The sequence below is a fragment of the Filicampus tigris genome, chromosome 20 (genome assembly GCF_054856515.1).
Source record: "Filicampus tigris isolate MCC_2025a chromosome 20, RoL_Ftig_1.0, whole genome shotgun sequence".
Classification (NCBI taxonomy): Eukaryota; Metazoa; Chordata; class Actinopteri; order Syngnathiformes; family Syngnathidae; genus Filicampus; species Filicampus tigris.
Window position 1 is genome coordinate 4,171,900 of NC_141236.1, and position 19,128 is coordinate 4,191,027.

At 38.3% G+C, this 19,128-nt stretch overlaps 1 long non-coding RNA gene across 2 annotated transcripts; it reads left to right on the top strand.

Annotated features, from left to right (window-relative positions):
- The first annotated feature begins 7,300 nt into the window (after nt 1-7,300).
- LOC147127921 (uncharacterized) lies at nt 7,301-15,416 on the top strand. Of its 2 annotated transcripts, none has more exons than XR_015083769.1 (3): nt 7,301-7,391; nt 15,007-15,155; nt 15,235-15,416. It is a non-coding gene; the product is annotated as an uncharacterized LOC147127921 (long non-coding RNA). The 2 variants fall into 2 exon arrangements; XR_015083768.1 differs by lacking the exon at nt 7,301-7,391 and adding an exon at nt 8,444-8,515 and having other exon boundaries at nt 14,980-15,155.
- Nucleotides 15,417-19,128: the final 3,712 nt, after the last annotated feature.

Consider the following 19,128-nt stretch of genomic DNA (forward strand, 5'->3'; position numbering starts at 1 on the left):
TATATCCCTGGCGGGTTAATATTACTTGGATGTGTCAGCACTATATTTTTTATTTATATTAAAATGAGCAATAACACTGATAAATTGTTCGACAATTGCATAGCACTTGCGCTAAATTGTATATACAGTACTAAAGATCAATGGCGGGGTGTATGTTTTGTATCTGGATCTTCATTCCAATATCATGTAACAATTATAGAAACAATCAATATTGTACAAAAACACAATTGAATACACTCCTATTTCATGTACTGTACATCATTTTGAGCTGTTCAAAACCAATATTTAGCTAACAAAACCCAAAACCAATTACATGAAAACCATCATTCCCACCAGAGATGCTGATTATTAAAAATATTAATACGTGCAGATTGCTGCAGACAGGTTTTTCTTGTAACCGATCAGAGGGTGATAAAGTGCTGAAACATTGTTGCGGGCTAGCTCTCTGACACTCTGAGGTGAATTTAAAATCTGATTGATTAAAAAAAAAAAAAAGCGTCATTGCTAATATAATTTTGAGTTACATCGGCCAGCACTAGTGATTTTGAAGGCCCTGGGAAAATTAAATTGACATGGCAGCACATAGAAACTTGAACTCTGATTGGACAATAAAAATCTATAATTATATAACTAGGACTTAATTCTTGGAGAGATATAACTTTTACCTCATAATGTTCGTTTAATTCTTTTTCTTCACATGGTGGCCGTAATACTTGTAAAAATACAACAACAACAAATCACCACATGTTGTTGCAAAGGCCCCCTTCTTACACCCTTAAAAAATGCTGCAGTCTACTTGTCTTGTCTACTAATTGTCACATTGGAAAAAGTTTGTTTGTGTTTGATTGCCTGATAAAATCCTAACGGATCAAAGATCCAAGCTTTTAAATAACACCGAATCTGACAAATGTTTTCCATGACAAATATTTGCTCGGTAAGGTTTGAGTGTCTTATCAATCATTTCCCTCCTCCATCTCAACCCTGATTTCATTAAAATGGTCTTGTCCCTATCATCTATCTGTGCGTGTTTATTTTGGTCATTTCCCCACATTTCGTCATTCTGTCTTTTTCTTGCTAAAAGCGGAGAGATAAAGAGCCTCTTGTTGAGCTTGTTCTACGCTAATTGCTTTTGGTGCAGCATCCTGTTTTCCATGGTTTATAAACCGTTGCTCGGATTTCATTTTTGTCCCCTTTAACTGCCCTCTTGAGTAGAGTCGTATTCCTAAAATTTTAATGCCTTATATTCGTACAAAATTTTGACCGGTAATGTACAATTATATGACTTATAATTGCAACAGAAAAGCTATTACAGTTCATCATCTTCCCTCATGAGGAAATTGAATTACATATCTACATTCGAAAACGCAAGGTCCAATTTCTTTGAAGAAACAATGCTAAATATCAAACACAAGACCACCAATGATAGCCTTTCATTTAATATCATGAAGAGGAATGCAATTCCCTAGAATTCTAGTAACATGAACATGCAACATTTACATGAATAATACATAGTACAAGCATGAACATAGAAATACTTTACAGAAGGTAACTAGTTATGGCTCATCCCCCTAATGCTCATCTAATCTTATGCAACATGTAAGCATATTACAATGCAAACAGGAATATGCAAGGATTTGTACATATTGAATGTCTTTCCAAAGAAAATGTTTCATTTGACAGTGTAAAGTCATAAATGATTAGTGTGCTCAAACTTTAAAGCAACAATGTGCAATAATCAGATCTCAATTTGACAACTTTAATGGCTCTTAATGAGGAGCATTGCTGCCCAATTGTGGCAACGATTATTGACAATTAGAAGAAATAAACTCCTCAACTTTTTACTATACATTCAAATTGAACACAAAAATACCAAATTGACATTGTGATGGGTTTTTAAATGTGATTCATTTAGTATAACTCTTGCTATTATTTTGACTCTCAACCATGCTTTGGCTTGTGATCTGTATGACAGACTTAGCCAAAGTAACTACATAGAAATGCAGTTTTTAAAGACAGGTCAATTGAAATGCAGGTTTTTCGTTCTGCTGAACAGCAGAAATTCAATGAAACTAGTGTGCTCTCTTCATATGGTAAATAAGGGCAGGCTTACTTGAATACAATCTTTTTAATATGTAATTTATGTTATTCATGAAAAATGCAATGCTTGCAAAGGACTTCAGTGTAGATGATGGTGAAGGTCAATTGAAGTTGGCTGCACACGGTACTTTATTCTGAACGCGTCTGCGCGTGGGTAGTGTGATTTTGCGAATCACAATGTGAATGCTTTTGCGACCGTTTGCGACCTTGAACGAACCCGGATGAAAAGTCAACATTCATTATGTTTATGTATACCTACCCAGCCCTCAGAGAAACAAAAGACCGATAAAGAAAACACTACAGTGAATTGGAATTGTGGTGCTGGATTGAAAAGAGAGTGTATATTCATTGTTTCTTGGTCTCATAGTTGCCATGAAATGAGAAGTCATCTCCCCTAACACTCGATTGGTGGCGAATCGAGTTGGCTGCGAAAATACCAACGCAATGTTGAACCCGCCTCCGCGCAGATTTTTTTCAATCTTCTCATTAACTCATTCACTGTCATTGACACATTTATTTATCTTTTCACAGTACAGTCATTCGATCCCGGGAACTTATTTATATTTTTTCAATTTTTTTCAAACCTTAGGCTAAAAGACTGAAAATGTCTGGCAGTGAATGAGTTAAGTATGTTTCATTTAATGCCTGTTTTACGCGTAACCAGACTCTCTCTCACTCTCTCTCTCTTTTTTTGAAGGTATCTGTATTTCTACTTAAGTACAAAATATGAGTACTTTTTCCACCTCTGCCTGAGTGTGTGCACAGGCATATTCTGTTTTGTTTGTTCGTACTTATCAGTGTGAGGGCAGCTCAACATCCCCACACCATCTACCACCATGGCAACAGAGCTAAATACTTACCTCCCTCCATCATGTTGTCACAACACCCCCTTCCTGTCTTCATGGCACACGTTCACCTCCTCTCTCACCCAGCAAAATACCCCAAATTAGATTTGACCTTCTCCATTTAAAAAGAGGAAACAGCACAGTGCCTTATTACTGTGTGTGGGTGTGCGGGTAAAATGGCATGCCGTCACTCACCAGCCGGGAGGCTTTGCCAGCATTTATAAGGCTAGCAGGTGGCCCTTTTTAGATACAGCAGACACAAGTGACAATGAAGTTAACAGTCTCCTTTCAGGTGCTTTTGTGTGGATGCAAATTGCACAGAAAGAGTGTCGTGTGATAAAGCACACATAGGGAGGTGATAAAATGGTAAGATTTTCGTTAAGGGCCTTTGTTGTCACAATGGTCCATTTTTCACTAACAAACTCACATTATGTATATTTTATCATGAAAATGAAATTGGCATTCGTTTCCCATAATCATTCAGTTATTCATATGAATCATTAGGGAGACAACCACTTACTGTAAGTGAACACATGATGTTCTTTTACTCATATAGGGATACAACTTTACTTTAATTCACAGTTTAATATATTTTTGGTGTTTGAGAAAACAGATGATTTAGCTAAGTGGCTTTAGATAATCACATTAACTGGTCATTTTTTTTGACACGAAAAACTCGGGCAAACTCATGAGGATGGTTTGTGAGTGTGAACAATGTACAGTATACTCTTTTGGGGTGCAGCATTGAGAAATGGAGGTTGTAGGCTCTAAAATGAATCCTTACAATAACACAGCAGGAGTGATGGCAATAAGATGCAAAGGAACAGGTGGGGGGGCTGCCTTTGACTGCTAGCAGCACTTGTAGTGTCAGCATAGATTTCAGGTGAGCAGCTACGTCAGGGAGAGTGCAGAATGTTTTCAGTTCAGCAACACTGCCTGTTTCAGCTAAGGGAAGCATCCTTTAACAGTGTAGCAGCAGATGGAACTTATTTGCACCTTTGAAAAAATGTCTATTTATTTGAGACAAGTTGGCATTCAAATTCAGCAAATGACAACAATGCTCGTTTGAATTGACAAACTGCCATTAATGTCACTTCTGCTGAATGCCTGCAGTTGGGATCATCGAAGGTAGCATCTCTTAAAAGTGTCTCATGATTGACTCAAGTGAACTATGATGAATGTTTACTCTGTGGGATGAGTCGTGCTGGTTTTCAGTATGATAGACTTTTATAAACTGCCCTCCCAAGCCTCTGTCAGCCCACTTGTTTTCTGTCTTGTGCTATGTTCACTTTGTATGCATTACCTAGTATTCAAGAAGTCAAAGTGGTCGATGAAAATGCAAATATATCTTTTTAATCATTTAGATGACCACAACATATGGAATATGAATCGTTTTTCCTGGTGTTCCAAATAAATAGCTTCCTATTATGTGACAATTTGAGAAAGTTTTCATTGAATTTATATACGTATTGCATGATTAATTTTTATGGACTAAATGTGACATTACTGTTCTCACTGATACGTAGTTAGACAGTTAAAATATGCATCTTTGTCATGTGGTTGAATTAATGCGCTGCATCTTGGTGAAATAAGCCATTAAAAAAAACTGTTTTTGAGTAATTATAGTGACAGGAGAGTAAAGACCTTCGCCAACACAAATTTATTACAGTGCATGCTGCTTCGCTGCTGTTTATTTGAAAAAAAAAACCCCAAAAAAACTGTTACAATCTAAAAAACAACAACATAATTGTCAACACTAACAGATGGCACTTATCACTGAGTGTCCTTAAAACAAAGCAATAAAATTAGGCAAAATGTTGACATTATACAACAGATTTTATATAATGCGTGCGCAAGTAAAAATGGGGTAAGTCAACACCCCATGGCATTATGGAAAAGAATGCTGAATGAAAATCATGCATTGCAGACAAAATAAACACATGAAAATATGAATAAACAATGTTTACTTACTTAAGTTTCAAAGTTAGCGGTATAATGTTAGCAAAATGCTAAAGAAATAGAGTGTGTTTTTTTTTTACTTGCGAATGCACGTGCAAGTCAATGCAAGTCTGTACCCCGTGGCATTATGGGAAAAAAATGTTTTTATCCTTTAGCCTACTAGTACGTTCGAACGATCTTGCAAATACGGTTGAACGCAGGGGCGGAGCCATGGGTGGGCCTGGGTGTGCACAGGCCCACCCAGATGAACAGACTGCCCACCCAGTGAGATTTATGAAAAAATATATACTTTTACATTTTTAGTAAATTATTACTAAATTGATTTGAATTTGTGTTTCATTGTGTTTTTTTTATTTTATTGAATATTAAAAATGGCATAATTGTGGTTATCTCAGGAAGATCTGAACTTCATATTATTCAGTTTGTCATTTTATTTGAATATACTATGTATCGGGAGAGGGGGATTGTGCTGAGTGAGAAAAATATTCAGGCCCATCCTGATTTTTCCCGGTCCACCCATTAGCCACGTTCAGACTCCGCCCCTGGTTGAACGTATTTCCCAGTCAAAAACTGTTTACTCCCCATTGGCAGCTCCATGCTTCCGTAGTTATTCGTATACTCCGTTGACTCAAAGCAAAATCGTCATTCACGAGGCCCTCACCTTCAAGTTTCACCACAGGTGTCGGTAACCTTCAACTTGGACAATTAGATCACAGTTGGCCAGGAACATGGTTATAGCGTGCAACTTAACCTCTGAGTTAGGTTACACACAGGTTCACTCTGCAAATGGGTAGTGGAAGGACAGGAAAGTAAGTTGGGTGTTCTTAAATTGCCTTCCCCTAATCATGTAAACGTCATGTAATCATGACATGTAAATTAAATCTATGAGTCAATTTCACATCCCTTGTAGTGGTTTATAGAAGAAGAAAATCTCTGTCATTATCCACAGTTCTCTTCCATGGTTCAACGTTTAAAATTCGGACTGAATTGTTCCATCTACTTGTTCAGTCTTGTTCTCTTTGGGGACACAGAGATCCGTACATCCATAGGTGGATTCACATAAGGGGCAATTATTAAGGTGTGCTTAAGGTTTCACACATGCTGGTGGTTGTATAGTTTGAAGAGAAAAGCAGTGATGCACCATTAATAGCAGGGAAGAATGAGCTACTAAAAATTGATGTAAACAATGCATTATTTAAGGTGATTTAAAAATCTGCCTTGCAAATATTTTATGACCAAGCAAATGCACTCAAAAGTTTTTATTTTTTTTGTTAGACCTCAAGGACACACATTATATTTGGGCAAAACAAAACACTGGATTGTTTGCTCTATGTGACAGTTTTAACGTAGACGGAATTATTTAACACTCTAAATGAAACAATCATGTCTTAAGGCAACAGCTATTTTCCTGTTTCAAACCGCTTCAATCTCATCATACTAAGTGGACACAGTTGGGTGTCTATTTTTCAGCTCTTATTAGTTTTTCCAAGCTAAACTAATGACTTACTAGCAATCAAGCCACACATGGAAAGCCTTAAGAACAAAGAAAAGAGGCTATAGGTGAAGTACACCCATTGTATTTATTCTAAAATGTAAATACAAGACAATAATTTTCATTTCAGCATTTTCGGTGGAGAAAGGTTGCTGTTGATTTATTTATTTATTTTCAGCAATAACGAGCAGACAGTCTATGAGTGGAAGAGTGCAGAGTGGAGACAGTTCAGTTGGCAAAGAGTGAAATGTTCAAGTCAAGAGAGAGTTTTGCATTGCAAATGGACACTGGCAATTTTCCCAGTGGTCATATGTGTTTTCAATAAATGCAATCGTATTCATGTCAAGTGCTGCCCAAACAATTACGGATATGAGGAGGGCTCATCATCTCTGCTCAGCTTTTTGGGTGGGCCATGCACTTGCGTCTTCAGGGACTTACCCTCATAATACCAGCACTTGCATGGCATCAGACAACTCTGCCATGTACATCATCTGGAACAGTCCAGAATCAATATTTATATGATCAAACATGAAAAAATAAAGCATTTAAATAAAATACATCACCTTAGATGCTGGTTATAAAATGCATTAATTAACCTGGCTTGCTCTGACCAACGAGACAGAATGTTGACGTCATCGAGGGCCAGTGCTCTGGCCCTGTGACTATGTGAAAATACATTTTATTATATTCCAGCAACCCTCCGAGGACTTCAAAGGAGAAAGAAAGGCTACTGGGAGCTACTGTTTTGTTCAGAGATACAAACAACAGTCATGACCCTTCCGTCCCCCCACCCGAAGGCGGCGTGTGGCTAACCTCTCGTCCACCGTGATGAACCCCAACGTACAGGTGGCGAGCCAGGGGTAATAATTATGCCCACATCTGCTCGGCACCTTTAACCTTGGGCAACTCTACAGTGAGAGAGTCCATCCCCTCTCAAGTGGACTGGTACCATAACCCAAGCTGTCAAGGCGAGCTCATTCATCGACATCTCCACCACGGTAAGGTGACAGCTGGTTGGAGGCTGTATAAATTCATCCACTGTTATGAAACAAATATAATTTAGGTTTAGGTCAGTGCTTCTGATTGTGTGTGGCTCAGCAGAGAAGGCCTTGCTAGTCCTGACCATCCACAACTTCTTTATGGGAGGCTTAAGTGGCATCTCAGTGGATGATGTGTCACATCCACATTATAATCTCTCTCTTTGTTTTAGTATTTCTTTTTTATCACATACTGTATGTCTAACTCAAGTCCATTCGTTCTGCTCTACCGACGCAAACAATGCTGACTTTGCTGTTTGTGTAACTGCTGGCAATACAAGCATATTAAATGAATACAACGCAACTTATCTTAGTTGTAAAATACTGAAAGCCTACAAAATGAAATGAAATAGATCTCTATAGATGGATGTGATATTCAAGAGAGGTGTGACTTTACAATGTGTAGAGTAGCTGTAATATAAGAACTATGATGAGATGTGACCTTCATTGCTGGAAAGATTATGCGTGACTGACTTTAGACTTAGAGTTATTTATTTATTTGTGTAATTTATTTAAAGACTCTAAATTGTACATACTGTATATGCAAATGTGAGTTTGAGTAGTTGTTCGTTTATGCAGTATGTGCTGTCACAGTCTGTCTTTTGAGTTTGGTTTTTGACTTAGTTTCATGTTTTTCCTCGTGTTTCTTTTGTCTGTCTCTCGTTAAGTTATTGAGTCCACCTGTACTTGTCATCCCGGTTCCTTATGATAGCCAACCAGCTCCCTCCCGCCCTCTGTGTCTTGTCCAGGTGTTCCTCGTTGTATCGTCAACTCGCTTTCTTTCAGTCCTTGTTCGTTTGTTGGGATTTGTCATTGTTCTGTTGGCCAAGTCAAGTCCTAGTGTTTGTTTTGTTTCGTTTGAGCATTGTTTGTGCACTATAGAATTTTTGAAAGTCCCGGAACCTTGTTTGCCTTTACTTTTAATGAAATACCTTATGTAGTACTTAATTTTTGCCTCCTGCATTTGGGTCCTCTATCTCGCACACGTGACAATGAACTACAATTTGATGTCGACCAGTCCAGTCTTAAGGACAAGTGGAACAGAAGTTTGAGAGATGGATATTAATTTTTAATTTAATAATAACGTATGTTTATTCATTACCTCTTTTTAATGATTAATTCATTTACCAACACCAAAAACAACTTTTGGTCAAACATAATTATTCAAAGTTTACTTATGCTTTCCAATGATTTCTTGCTTTTTGTTATCTGAAAACAATTTGTTATTAGAAATTAATTGATGTTTGGGGAGCAACAACAGAATCATCAATAACTGGATTATGCAAGAAGTAACAGTGAATCAACAATAATAATGCTGAAATGTGAAGTGACTTTATATGAATAATTTTGCCTTGGTGTATGATGAGCGCACAGTAATTTATCAAACAGGTCTAGTGAAACACTTACTGGAAGGCCGGCGGTGACATCCATCTGCCTGTCTGCTTGCTTTAATGTGTTCAGGCAGTGAGCGACAGGCATGGAACGTGACAGCTCTCGCAGCATGCTGCTTCAGACTCATGCAACAGGAGAGCTTCTCAGATCATTGAATCAGCTGTTATGACATTTACATCGCATAGCAGGTTGACTTTCAAACTTGCAGTATGCAAAAGAATAAATAACTTCTGGTTCAAGACATATCGAGATGAATTTACAGACCAGGGGTGTAGTTGGTCGTCATTTCAGAAGGGGGGGACTAATTGTTCATGAGTCAACCAACTATTTATGAGCAAATGGGCATCCTCTCACCTTCAGCTTTTCTCCTCCGGAGCGGCCAAAGAACTAAAGCAAATGGTCAAACTCTAGTTCAACATCTATATTCAGAAAAACGTTGCTCTTGCCGCTTTTTAAATTACTTTTCCGAACAGTCCAAATCCTTTGATTTCTGCCTTTCAAATAATAATTTCAGATTTCCTTTGTCCTCTACATAAAAGCAAACAAATTACAGTATTTCTGTGTTTTCAGCAAAAGAAAACATTCATGGACATCATTGAATTTAGGAAAACCAATCAACATTTGTGTCTATTTTCGGTCATGTTTGGAATCAGTCAGTCCCAAACTACCACAGGGACCCAATTCAAAATCTGACAATCCTCAGAGTTCGCCCAAACAGTCTTCTTGTGCTTTGTAGGGGGCCGAGTGCCCTCCACGGGTCAGGAATGAGATCCTGCCTCAAATGGACTCATTCAAGTACCTCGTGGTCTGTTCATGGGTGTGGGAAGAAAGGAGCAATGTATCTCCTGCAGTGATACAGACTCTGCATCAGTCTGTGGCGTGAAGAAGGAGCTGTAAGGTGAATCTCTTGATTTACCGGTTGATCCACTTCTTCTGCAGGGTGTCTGGTCTCTCCCTTAGAGGTAGAGTGAAAAGATCAGTCATCCGTGAGGGGCTTAGAGTAGCTCCTCTGCATCAAGAGGGACCACATGAGGTGGCTGTGGCATCTGGTCAGGATGTCAAGGAGGCAGACCCAGGACATACCGGAGAGAACCTGAGTGCATGGATGTCCTAACTCTTGTAACCTCCATTATCAATAAGTAACTGTTTCACTCAATACACATTGCTTTTGTGGGCAAATTTGTGGAGTGTTGCCTCTTGCAGGATGGTTTGCTGAATATTTATCAGCTCTGCCATGACCTACGTAAAACATTTTATAGCGATGCGGTGCAGCGGAAAAATGGTGACCCAGTATCTGGTTTTGAGGCTCCACATACACATATATTAAATTATATTTGGTGCAATTTGTCAAGGAAGAAGCGGGAAGAGTTTTTTTGTGGGGGGCTTCAGTGCTTGTACACATACTGAAAGTGACCATGACGCATGTAAGATGGTCACCCCTCCTCTTCACACAAAAAGGGCAGTCTCTCACCCCCAGCTCCCATTTGCTGCTTCAAACAGAGACCAGAAACCCTGTTGATCACATCCAGATGGTGCATGTGTATGCCATCAGCCTGTGGATTGTGTTTGCTAACTTACTAATGTACTTTTCTCCTTGATGCGTTTCGTAGTCGTGTCTCAACTGTTGATTCGGAATGTGAAGTGTTGGTATTCTATGTATACCGAGCATTTGTGCTGTAGTAAAACTAGCTAATCAAAGGGGAACAATATTCCGGCTGGACTAGTTAAAATTCTTGACCAGCAGTTATTCAATAACATTGCCATTAATCCCTCACAGCTGGGTGTATTGATGTGAAGTATCTCCGAACATAAAAAAATGCAGCCTTGACAACTTGAGATTTATCGTTAAAGAAGACATATATTCATATTTCAAACAGTACCCAGGTGTCTTAACACCTACTTACCAACTGAACTTCAGCTGCTGAGGGACTGGAATTCCCAGGAACTTGAAGGTCTCGATGGTTGACGCAGGGCAGTTGGACGGTGTGATAGGCAGCTGCCGCGAAACATGTTTCCTCAAGTTCATGATCGTGTCTACAGTTTTAAGTGTGTGGACACGCCATCGTTTATGAGGCCGATGACTGTGGAGTTGTCTACAAACTTGAAGAGTTTGACAGCAAGTTCGGTTGAGGTGCAGTCGTTTGTGTAGATGGAGAAGAGCAGTGGAGAGAGGACGCTTCCCTGGGGAGCCCCAATGCTAATGATGATGTGCATGGTGATGTAGGTCTAAATTCCCCCTATTTAAATTGGCTGTTATATCAACTTGATAAAGTAATTAAATAACTCTGACTCACACTTTATTCCAGGTTTAAGTTCACTCTGACCACAACAAAGAACATTTTCCCATAGCTACTTCTCTCATAGAACAGAAACTTGGTTTGTTTTTTTGTTGTTGTTTTTTTTGCTTTTGAAGTAGCTTTTGCTGTATTAAATTAACGTTTTGTTTCCACAAGTGGGCATTTATTAAAAACATGCACTTTCATAGTAAAAAAAAAACATTTGCTTTTAATATGAGCAAATGGGAATTAGTCATTATTTCCTTACATTAAATTACGCCACATGTCATTCTAGTAGTCTGGGTAGTCATCACTCTCATCACTCTATTATTACTGGTTTCTTTGGGCTGTTTACGTCTGATGATTCTGGACTGTGTATGCTGCATGAGTGCTTTCATAGTGTATTCCCCCTGGGTCTAATTTACACCTAAAAAGCTCAAGATATTTTGGTACTCACTTGTTTTTTTTCCCCCCATACTTTTGTATTCAAACTTTTGACCTGTAAGGTCTACCGATTTTATCAAGTGTAAGAAATATAGCGTACGGAGGAAACAGTAGTAATAGTAAACAAAAGTCATGTAAAAGTAAAGACTTATGAATCGACTGTCGTTCACTGCTTTAGTGTTAATTGCAAGGAAACAATTGGTTCGTCTATCATCTGTGCTGCTTGACACGAAGAAAATAATCCGTTTAATTTCCCCTGTGAGCGCAAGTGTTTTATTTATTATTGTTTATCTTATCCAGGGAGACTTCTAAAGTAGATACATTCTCTTCTTAGAATGAAATAAATCTATTTCAACATACACTATGTGCCTCACTGAGCTGCCTTGAGAGGAACTTTGCTTGGACACATTTCATTTATCATTTTACAGACAGACTCCAGTCTCACCAAAGAAGCTGATTATGAAATGTATTTATTATGTGCAGATCACGACAGATATGGTTTATATCAGTTTTTTTTTTTTTGACCAGCCAATCAGACGATGGCAAAATGCTGATGTGATCAAGAGGCAACGAGCTGGACTTTTGAGGACAAATTTGAAACCTGAATTGGTTAAAGCAGCAGTCAGATTGCTTTTATATCTTAAGTAACATTATTGATTCTGACGGGAGAATGGCAGGCCATCACAAAGAGTCTAAAATTTGATATGACAAAAACAAAAAAATCTTATATCGACATATACATACTGGACACATTTCAGCCAAGAGAAATGCAACGCAATGAAGAGAATAGACTGTTGGGAATAAATGAATGCCCTTTTATGGAACAAAAATAAATACGTTGTAAATCTAGGTAATTGTTTCTGGTAGTGTTTGGGTACGTAGAAAAAGTCTTGCTGGCCCAGACCTATCACCAATAATATTTAGGCACCAATACACAGTGAAGACTTGTGACTAAAAGGCATCACACCATATTAATGTTTCACAGCTATATTTTCTCCCAATGGCTGGTAAACATACAGTACACAGTCTGCATAATTCAAATGAAGCACAGTGCAGTTAACCTAACTTGACAACGTCCCTGCATGTGTGCTCCTGCTTATATGTTTCATCTGCATGTGTGTGCTTTGGCAGCGCAAGAGGCCCTAATTCCACCCCGTTCTCTCACCCCCTGGTGTTTTTTCTCACGCATAGTTGACTATACTGTGACTGTACTTTTCGTGTACTTTCGCGTACTTACCTTTCGTGCCTCCCTGATCATTTACTGAAATTATCTTTCAAGTGTGCCCACTTTGGGAACATTAATCACAATCCCAATATTGGAAGTACAGTAACTTTGGGGAAGCATGCTGGTTTTCATCGTCATCCTCTTTTATGTCTTGCTTGAATTAAATTACTAAATTAGATCCATACAAAAAAAGAAAAAAACATGATTACCAGAATAAGACAGTGACATTTTCTATTTGCCAGTCGGTTAACCTTATTTCTCTAACCTCATTGTGTGGTGAACTAACGTTTAATATTATATGTTGGGACTTTCCCAAGGTTGGTTAGTATGAAACTCAGTTTAACTCAATTCACAATTTTAACTATTCAAATTCCCATTTTCAAACTTGACTTTGCCAGGAAGTTAAAAAACAAGTCATAATTAGCTAGCTGGATTGATTCTTCTTCAATGAGCGGTTTCATCTAAAAACTCCAAGGGCTTGTACAGTATTTTAATGCCGGCTGGGAAAATGTTTGAAGCATAATTGCTCCTCGCACTTGTACGTGAACATCATAAACAAATGGCTAAATCAAGTCTGCTTACACAGATAGTCTCCTCCAATAAAAATCACAACTAAAAGTTCTAATAACTTACTCACAGTACCTCTTTGGGCAACTCAATAAAATATTTCTTTCGTCTCGCTGTGCAGCCATGAACGGTGATTATGGACCCTGCTCTATGGTAAAATATTGAAATCATGAGCAAGGTTCAGAGGGTAATTGGTCAGGTTGGAGAGGTGAGCCTTCATGTTAACGTGCAGTTATTGTTGCATAAAGGTTAGGGTTAGCATCGTAGCTAGTTAGATATGATGTGCTTTTACTAGGAAGTCAGATTTATGTGATGATACATCACGATCATATCAGAGCTTTGACCCAAACCTAAGGTATAGGCAGGAGTAATTGCTTTGTTTGTTTTAACTCATTCACTGCCATTGACGAATTTACTTGTCTTTTCACAGTCCAGCCATTTAATCCCACACAGCAAAAAAGTTGAGTGTTAAAATGACTCCCACAGTCAATTTCAACTTTTTTTCAGGGTTTATATAGCTCCACACTCTGCAGATTTTGTAAACAGAACATTTTAAACTGTGATAGAGTTACTTAACAACATTATAGGAGTAGAGTGGTAACAATTCTGAGATATATTTAACAACCTGGTTAGTGTTAGTTTCACACCCACAAGTGTTAAAATATTTCAATTGATTATATCTCTTTTCTTTTTTTTTTTTCATTGCAAGAACACCCATTACACAAATTAGCTTTAGCTGAATTGATTATCCTCACTTCACCCTAAGTGTGAAACCACTACATGACAGGGACAGGTACATGGTTCTCTCGCTGTTTTGTGGCAGGAACTGATCTGACACACTGCCACTTTCAGCCACAGTGCCCCGTTGCTAAAAAAAACAACAAAAAACACTACAACCCTGATGTAAGAGTGAACTTATTAAACATGAACATAACATTATTAACAAAAAAGAACAGGTACATTTAACTGTAACACTTGCATGCCCAGAAGTCTTTGCGGCAGAGCAGTTCTAATCGAGTGGGCGAAGATTATAATTAGCTCTATGCAGAGATGGTTAACACTAAATAAATCAACTCTGTCAAATAACTGCAACACCATCTAACCCGAGACAGTGTTAAAAAATACACTTTTGGGATTGAAATAAACGCTGAAACATTTGACCCCAATATTTTAACATTCCAACGTTTGCTGTGCCGGAACCATTTGTTTTCAATTGTGAAAATTTCTGGCAATGATTAATGGTGAGCCGTCCGCATATCGTTGTCAGAGGTCTGTGTTCTACCGCATGCCATTCATGTTTACTGTAATATACAAAAAAACACACATTACACACACTCCAACGCTCAACCCCTTCCTGTAAATTCACGAAAGCATGAGTAAATTAACAGTAATCGACTTGACCGGAAACAATGGGGAATTAGCACGGGCGCCATGTTTTTGTTCATCATCCAAGATATTGGGCAGAGGGAGTCCACTGAGAAAATATTAAAATGTGCCACAGCCGCAAAGTGCTCTTGGAGTAATTAAGTTGACAGCAGTTTGGCTCCATCAGCACCACGTTGAGTGTGTAATGTATTTCAATAATGACAGTGCGCGGCGGTAAATTGGCTTGTCATCGCACACGCTCTCTCTCTTGCTCCCTCAGCTAATCATTTTACTGCTGACCATTCAGATGGGGCACAGGTCCAGAGCTGCCGCCTGACTGCCACTTTTCTCAAGACGGAACACAAAGTGAGGGAAAGTGTTGAAATGCGGAGTGTGTATTCCCATGCGAATCCCCGCGTCCTTCCATGTTCCCACCTTGTTGACCGTGACATGATTGTGAGTTAAACGCTGATTCAGTCTGCAGTGTGTACGGTTTCGGCTCCTCCTCGGTTCTTACAGACTTTATTTTTTTCAGCATCAACTCGGCTCTGCTCCAGTCACAATGGCTGATCTTGACACAGGCAGTAATCAGCACGCACAGTGCAGAACAGAATAGAAACTTGCCTGCCTGCCTGTGATGAGTGACCAGCTGCTCATCTGGATTCTTGCCTTTTTTTTTTTTTTGCCTCAGTGTTTGTTTTGATGGCTTAGTGGACAGCGTTGGGCCACTGGTTGTATAAAGTATATAAATTCAGTCCATAAAGTAGTGGAAAAAGACACTAAAACTGTTGATGCGGACCCTACATAGTAGTAATAAACGAAGAGATAGGAAATGCCAGCCTGTTTGTTTTAATGTGGCAAACAATAGAAATTGAAGCAAAGTCTTGTAAAGTATTGTAAAAAACATATAACTTCAGGGCTTCCAGCACAAAAAATGTCAGCACAGGCTGTAATAGGAAATCTTACCTCAATCTAAGCACTCTATTGTCTTTGAAGTGGACTATTTGCAATACAAGGGAAACTCTTCAGAGAAAAATAAATATTAAAAGAAATCTGTTTGAGTTTCATTTCACATGAAACAACAAGTTGAAACCATCCATCCATCTTCTTCATTTTTAATGTTACAAAAGCGGACATAACCACTCCAAGGAGGACATCTTATCACCATACATAAACGTCAGTAGGCCTATAAAGCCCCTTTGAAAATAAGAGTCACTCTTAAAGTGTCTGACGCGTTCACAGTGTAAAATTACTGAAAAGTACAATTTACAGGAAAGCTGAGTGACATTCCAGATGATGTGTTTTTCCAGCAGTACCTTTCAAACACTGCAACACAGCAAATAGTCTTTAATGGGAGGAAATAGGCCTCTCCCTGGGGCTTCCTGTACAGAGGCAGACCCAGCGCCTTTCGTTCTTATTTGCCTCCCTCTTGGCTCGATTACGGTTCTTATACTCAGCTAGTGAGCATACACCACTTTGCATGTGATAGTTTTCAATAAAGAGTTTTCCAGGTGCGGGACAACAGAAAGATAGCAGATATTTGGAAAGAGGTGACTCTATTGTGGGAAAAATAAAGACTTTTGTTTACACAATACAACAGATTAAGGCACTTGCTATAGCAGGCGTTTTCAATCCTGTTCCTCGAGGTCCGCTGTCCTGTCTGTTTTCCACCGCTCCCTGCTGCAACACATCTGATTTAAATGCTCAGATTATCAGCAGGGTCTGCAGAAGCTGGATTTTGATCCTGATCATTTGAATCAGGTGTGTTGCGGCAGGGAGAGATGGTAACCAGACCGGACAGCGGACCTCGAGGAACAGGATTGAAGACTCCTGTACTATATTATTTTTGCAAATACAGCTCAGGTTACATCATACAATTTAGTTGAACAATGTAGTTAAGAGTTTTTAAAAAAAAATTATTTGTAGCATCACCTTTCAAAGGCTTAATGTTAAAAAACAACACAGATTATATTGCCCTTAGCACTTCTCTATTACTGTCCTCCTTTGCTCAGAGAACTGTGAAAAGCTATTTAGCATAATCCAGTCACATTTAAATGTGGTGGTGGTCTTTGAGGAGATAAAACAGCAGCCTGTTGTGTACCCTCAGGCTGTTGCGTTCACCGGCTGCAGTTGCATCACAACAATCAAAACCATGACCACATCTTCTGAAGCAAAAATCTTTCATAGCCGCATAATACATATGAATTTAAGTCTCACAAAGAATTGGACATGATGAAGACCATATACTGTATACTTATCATATATATATATATATGATAAGTATACAGTACATGATAAGTATACAGTACATGGTGGTATATATATATATATATATATATATATATATATATATATATATATTTCATTGGCTATTAGAGTTGTGATGTAATGTTACATTATGTAACAGCATGTTATTTGTTATGTTACGTTAATTATGATTTATTTTCCCACCACTATTGTAATAATTCATGTTAGTAACATCTTCAAGTTTTCTGATTTATTCTTCCATGCCCTTTTCAATACATAAGAAATAATTCAAGAGCAGAATTTGTTTGTTATAAAATAAAAATACCCTCCAGCCCTATAACCTGGTTTCTTGAAGGCCTGAAGCGAAACATATAAGAGACCAAAAATAAAAACAAAAAAGACGAAACTGGATAAAAAAATAATAACAATAATTGAAATTACTTCTTTTTTTAAGTTTTTAAGATAAATACATCTTAAATGTGTCTCATAACTTGAAGCCACAAAGTGAGTGTGATGATCCCTTTTTAATTCCACCTTATTAGTGTGCTGTTGAAATAATAATGTCGTGAGGTCAGAAGCATTGATTTCCCCGGTCAACGGATTCAGTTTTATTTAATTATATTCATTCATTCTCATTAGTCGTACCTTGAGGAGATAACCTTGCTCAGTTGGTGTCATCCATCAATAGTTATTGCGAATCCAGGAAAAGCAGACAAGATATTCCTCCTGTCAATCATGCTAAACAATTGCAAACACTTTCCAACAATATTTTTCAAATGCTCTGTGTGAAAGACGGATTAAGGCCTAAGAGATAGACCTCCATGATGGAAATTTCAACCTGAATGTGCAGTGTTATGATTGTGTAAACAGGCAATCACACAAATCCACTTTATATATATATATATATAGCATTTCTGAAATTTCCACATACAAAATTGAACAGTTGAAACAGCATAAAATAAAAAATAAACATAAGTATAAGAAGCCTATGCTGTGTGAACAACAACATTAGGAGTTGTGAAGTGAGCAAGAAAGGAGACAATTCCGGAAACTGATGACGAGGTAGAACTTCTACTTCGGAACGTACACCCAGATCACCACAAAGGTAAAGAACAAAGACTTCTACATTTCCATAAGATAATGACAATTTTAGGGGAAGTAAAAGAATGACAGCAGAGGAGCAGCAATGAGTTAACAGATTCGTGCCAATGGGGATTGGTTTAAAAACACTTTTGTTTTTTCTCATGGGAGCCATAATATTCTTTTGTAATGTTTGTACACAGTTGAAAATAAGACCTTTCTACTTTCACATCAGCATTACTTCCCTACTCTTTATATTGTCATTCCATACCTTCCTCTACACCTCAGGATAAAGTCAATACATGTATCTCTTCCCTCACTCTGTCCTGAGCTGGGGGATGGGGCTGGCTGATGTCTTCTCTTCATCACCCCACTATCATCCATCACAGAAGCAGGATAAGCGCTGCATGGGACATTAGGTCCATTAGCTAATCATTACCAGCTTAACCACAAACTCTCGAATTTATATTGGTAGTCTTATCATGCCAGACAGAAGTAGTGTGAATTTTAATTGTAAGCCTGTTGCTTATCTTATTTAGAACCATAGAACTTTAGGACTTATTACATGTGGCTTGTCTTCAACTTTGTCACTGTTCTACCCCCCCCCCCCCCCCAATTTAACAGCTGGGATACGATGTAAGTAATGGCTCTTGGAATTGTGAAGATTACACCAATTATAAATGCGAGTAACACTGACGTATGGGCTAATGCCAGGGTCACTATGCTACAGTGCTAATTGGCTGTTAACACAGAGTAACAGTGTGGAGCTAATGTGTTGGCCAAAAAATGAACCATAAAAACCAAAAAGTCAAATCCTGAATTAATAAGCAGTCAAAGATGAGCACATTATATATCAAGGTTATATAAGATAAGATAAGATAAGATAAGAATGCCTTTATTGATCCCACAGTGGGGAAATTTTCGTTGTTACAGTAGCAAAGATATAGGTCACACAGGGGCGGCGGCATATTTTATCACAGTTATGGACCTGGCCTTAGTCCTTGCTTCATTTTCTTGATTCAGTCTGAATTGGCAGTCCTCTTCATCGTGCAGTTTACATTTTGATATCCTGAGACCAAGACGACGCCTAACAATAGATTGA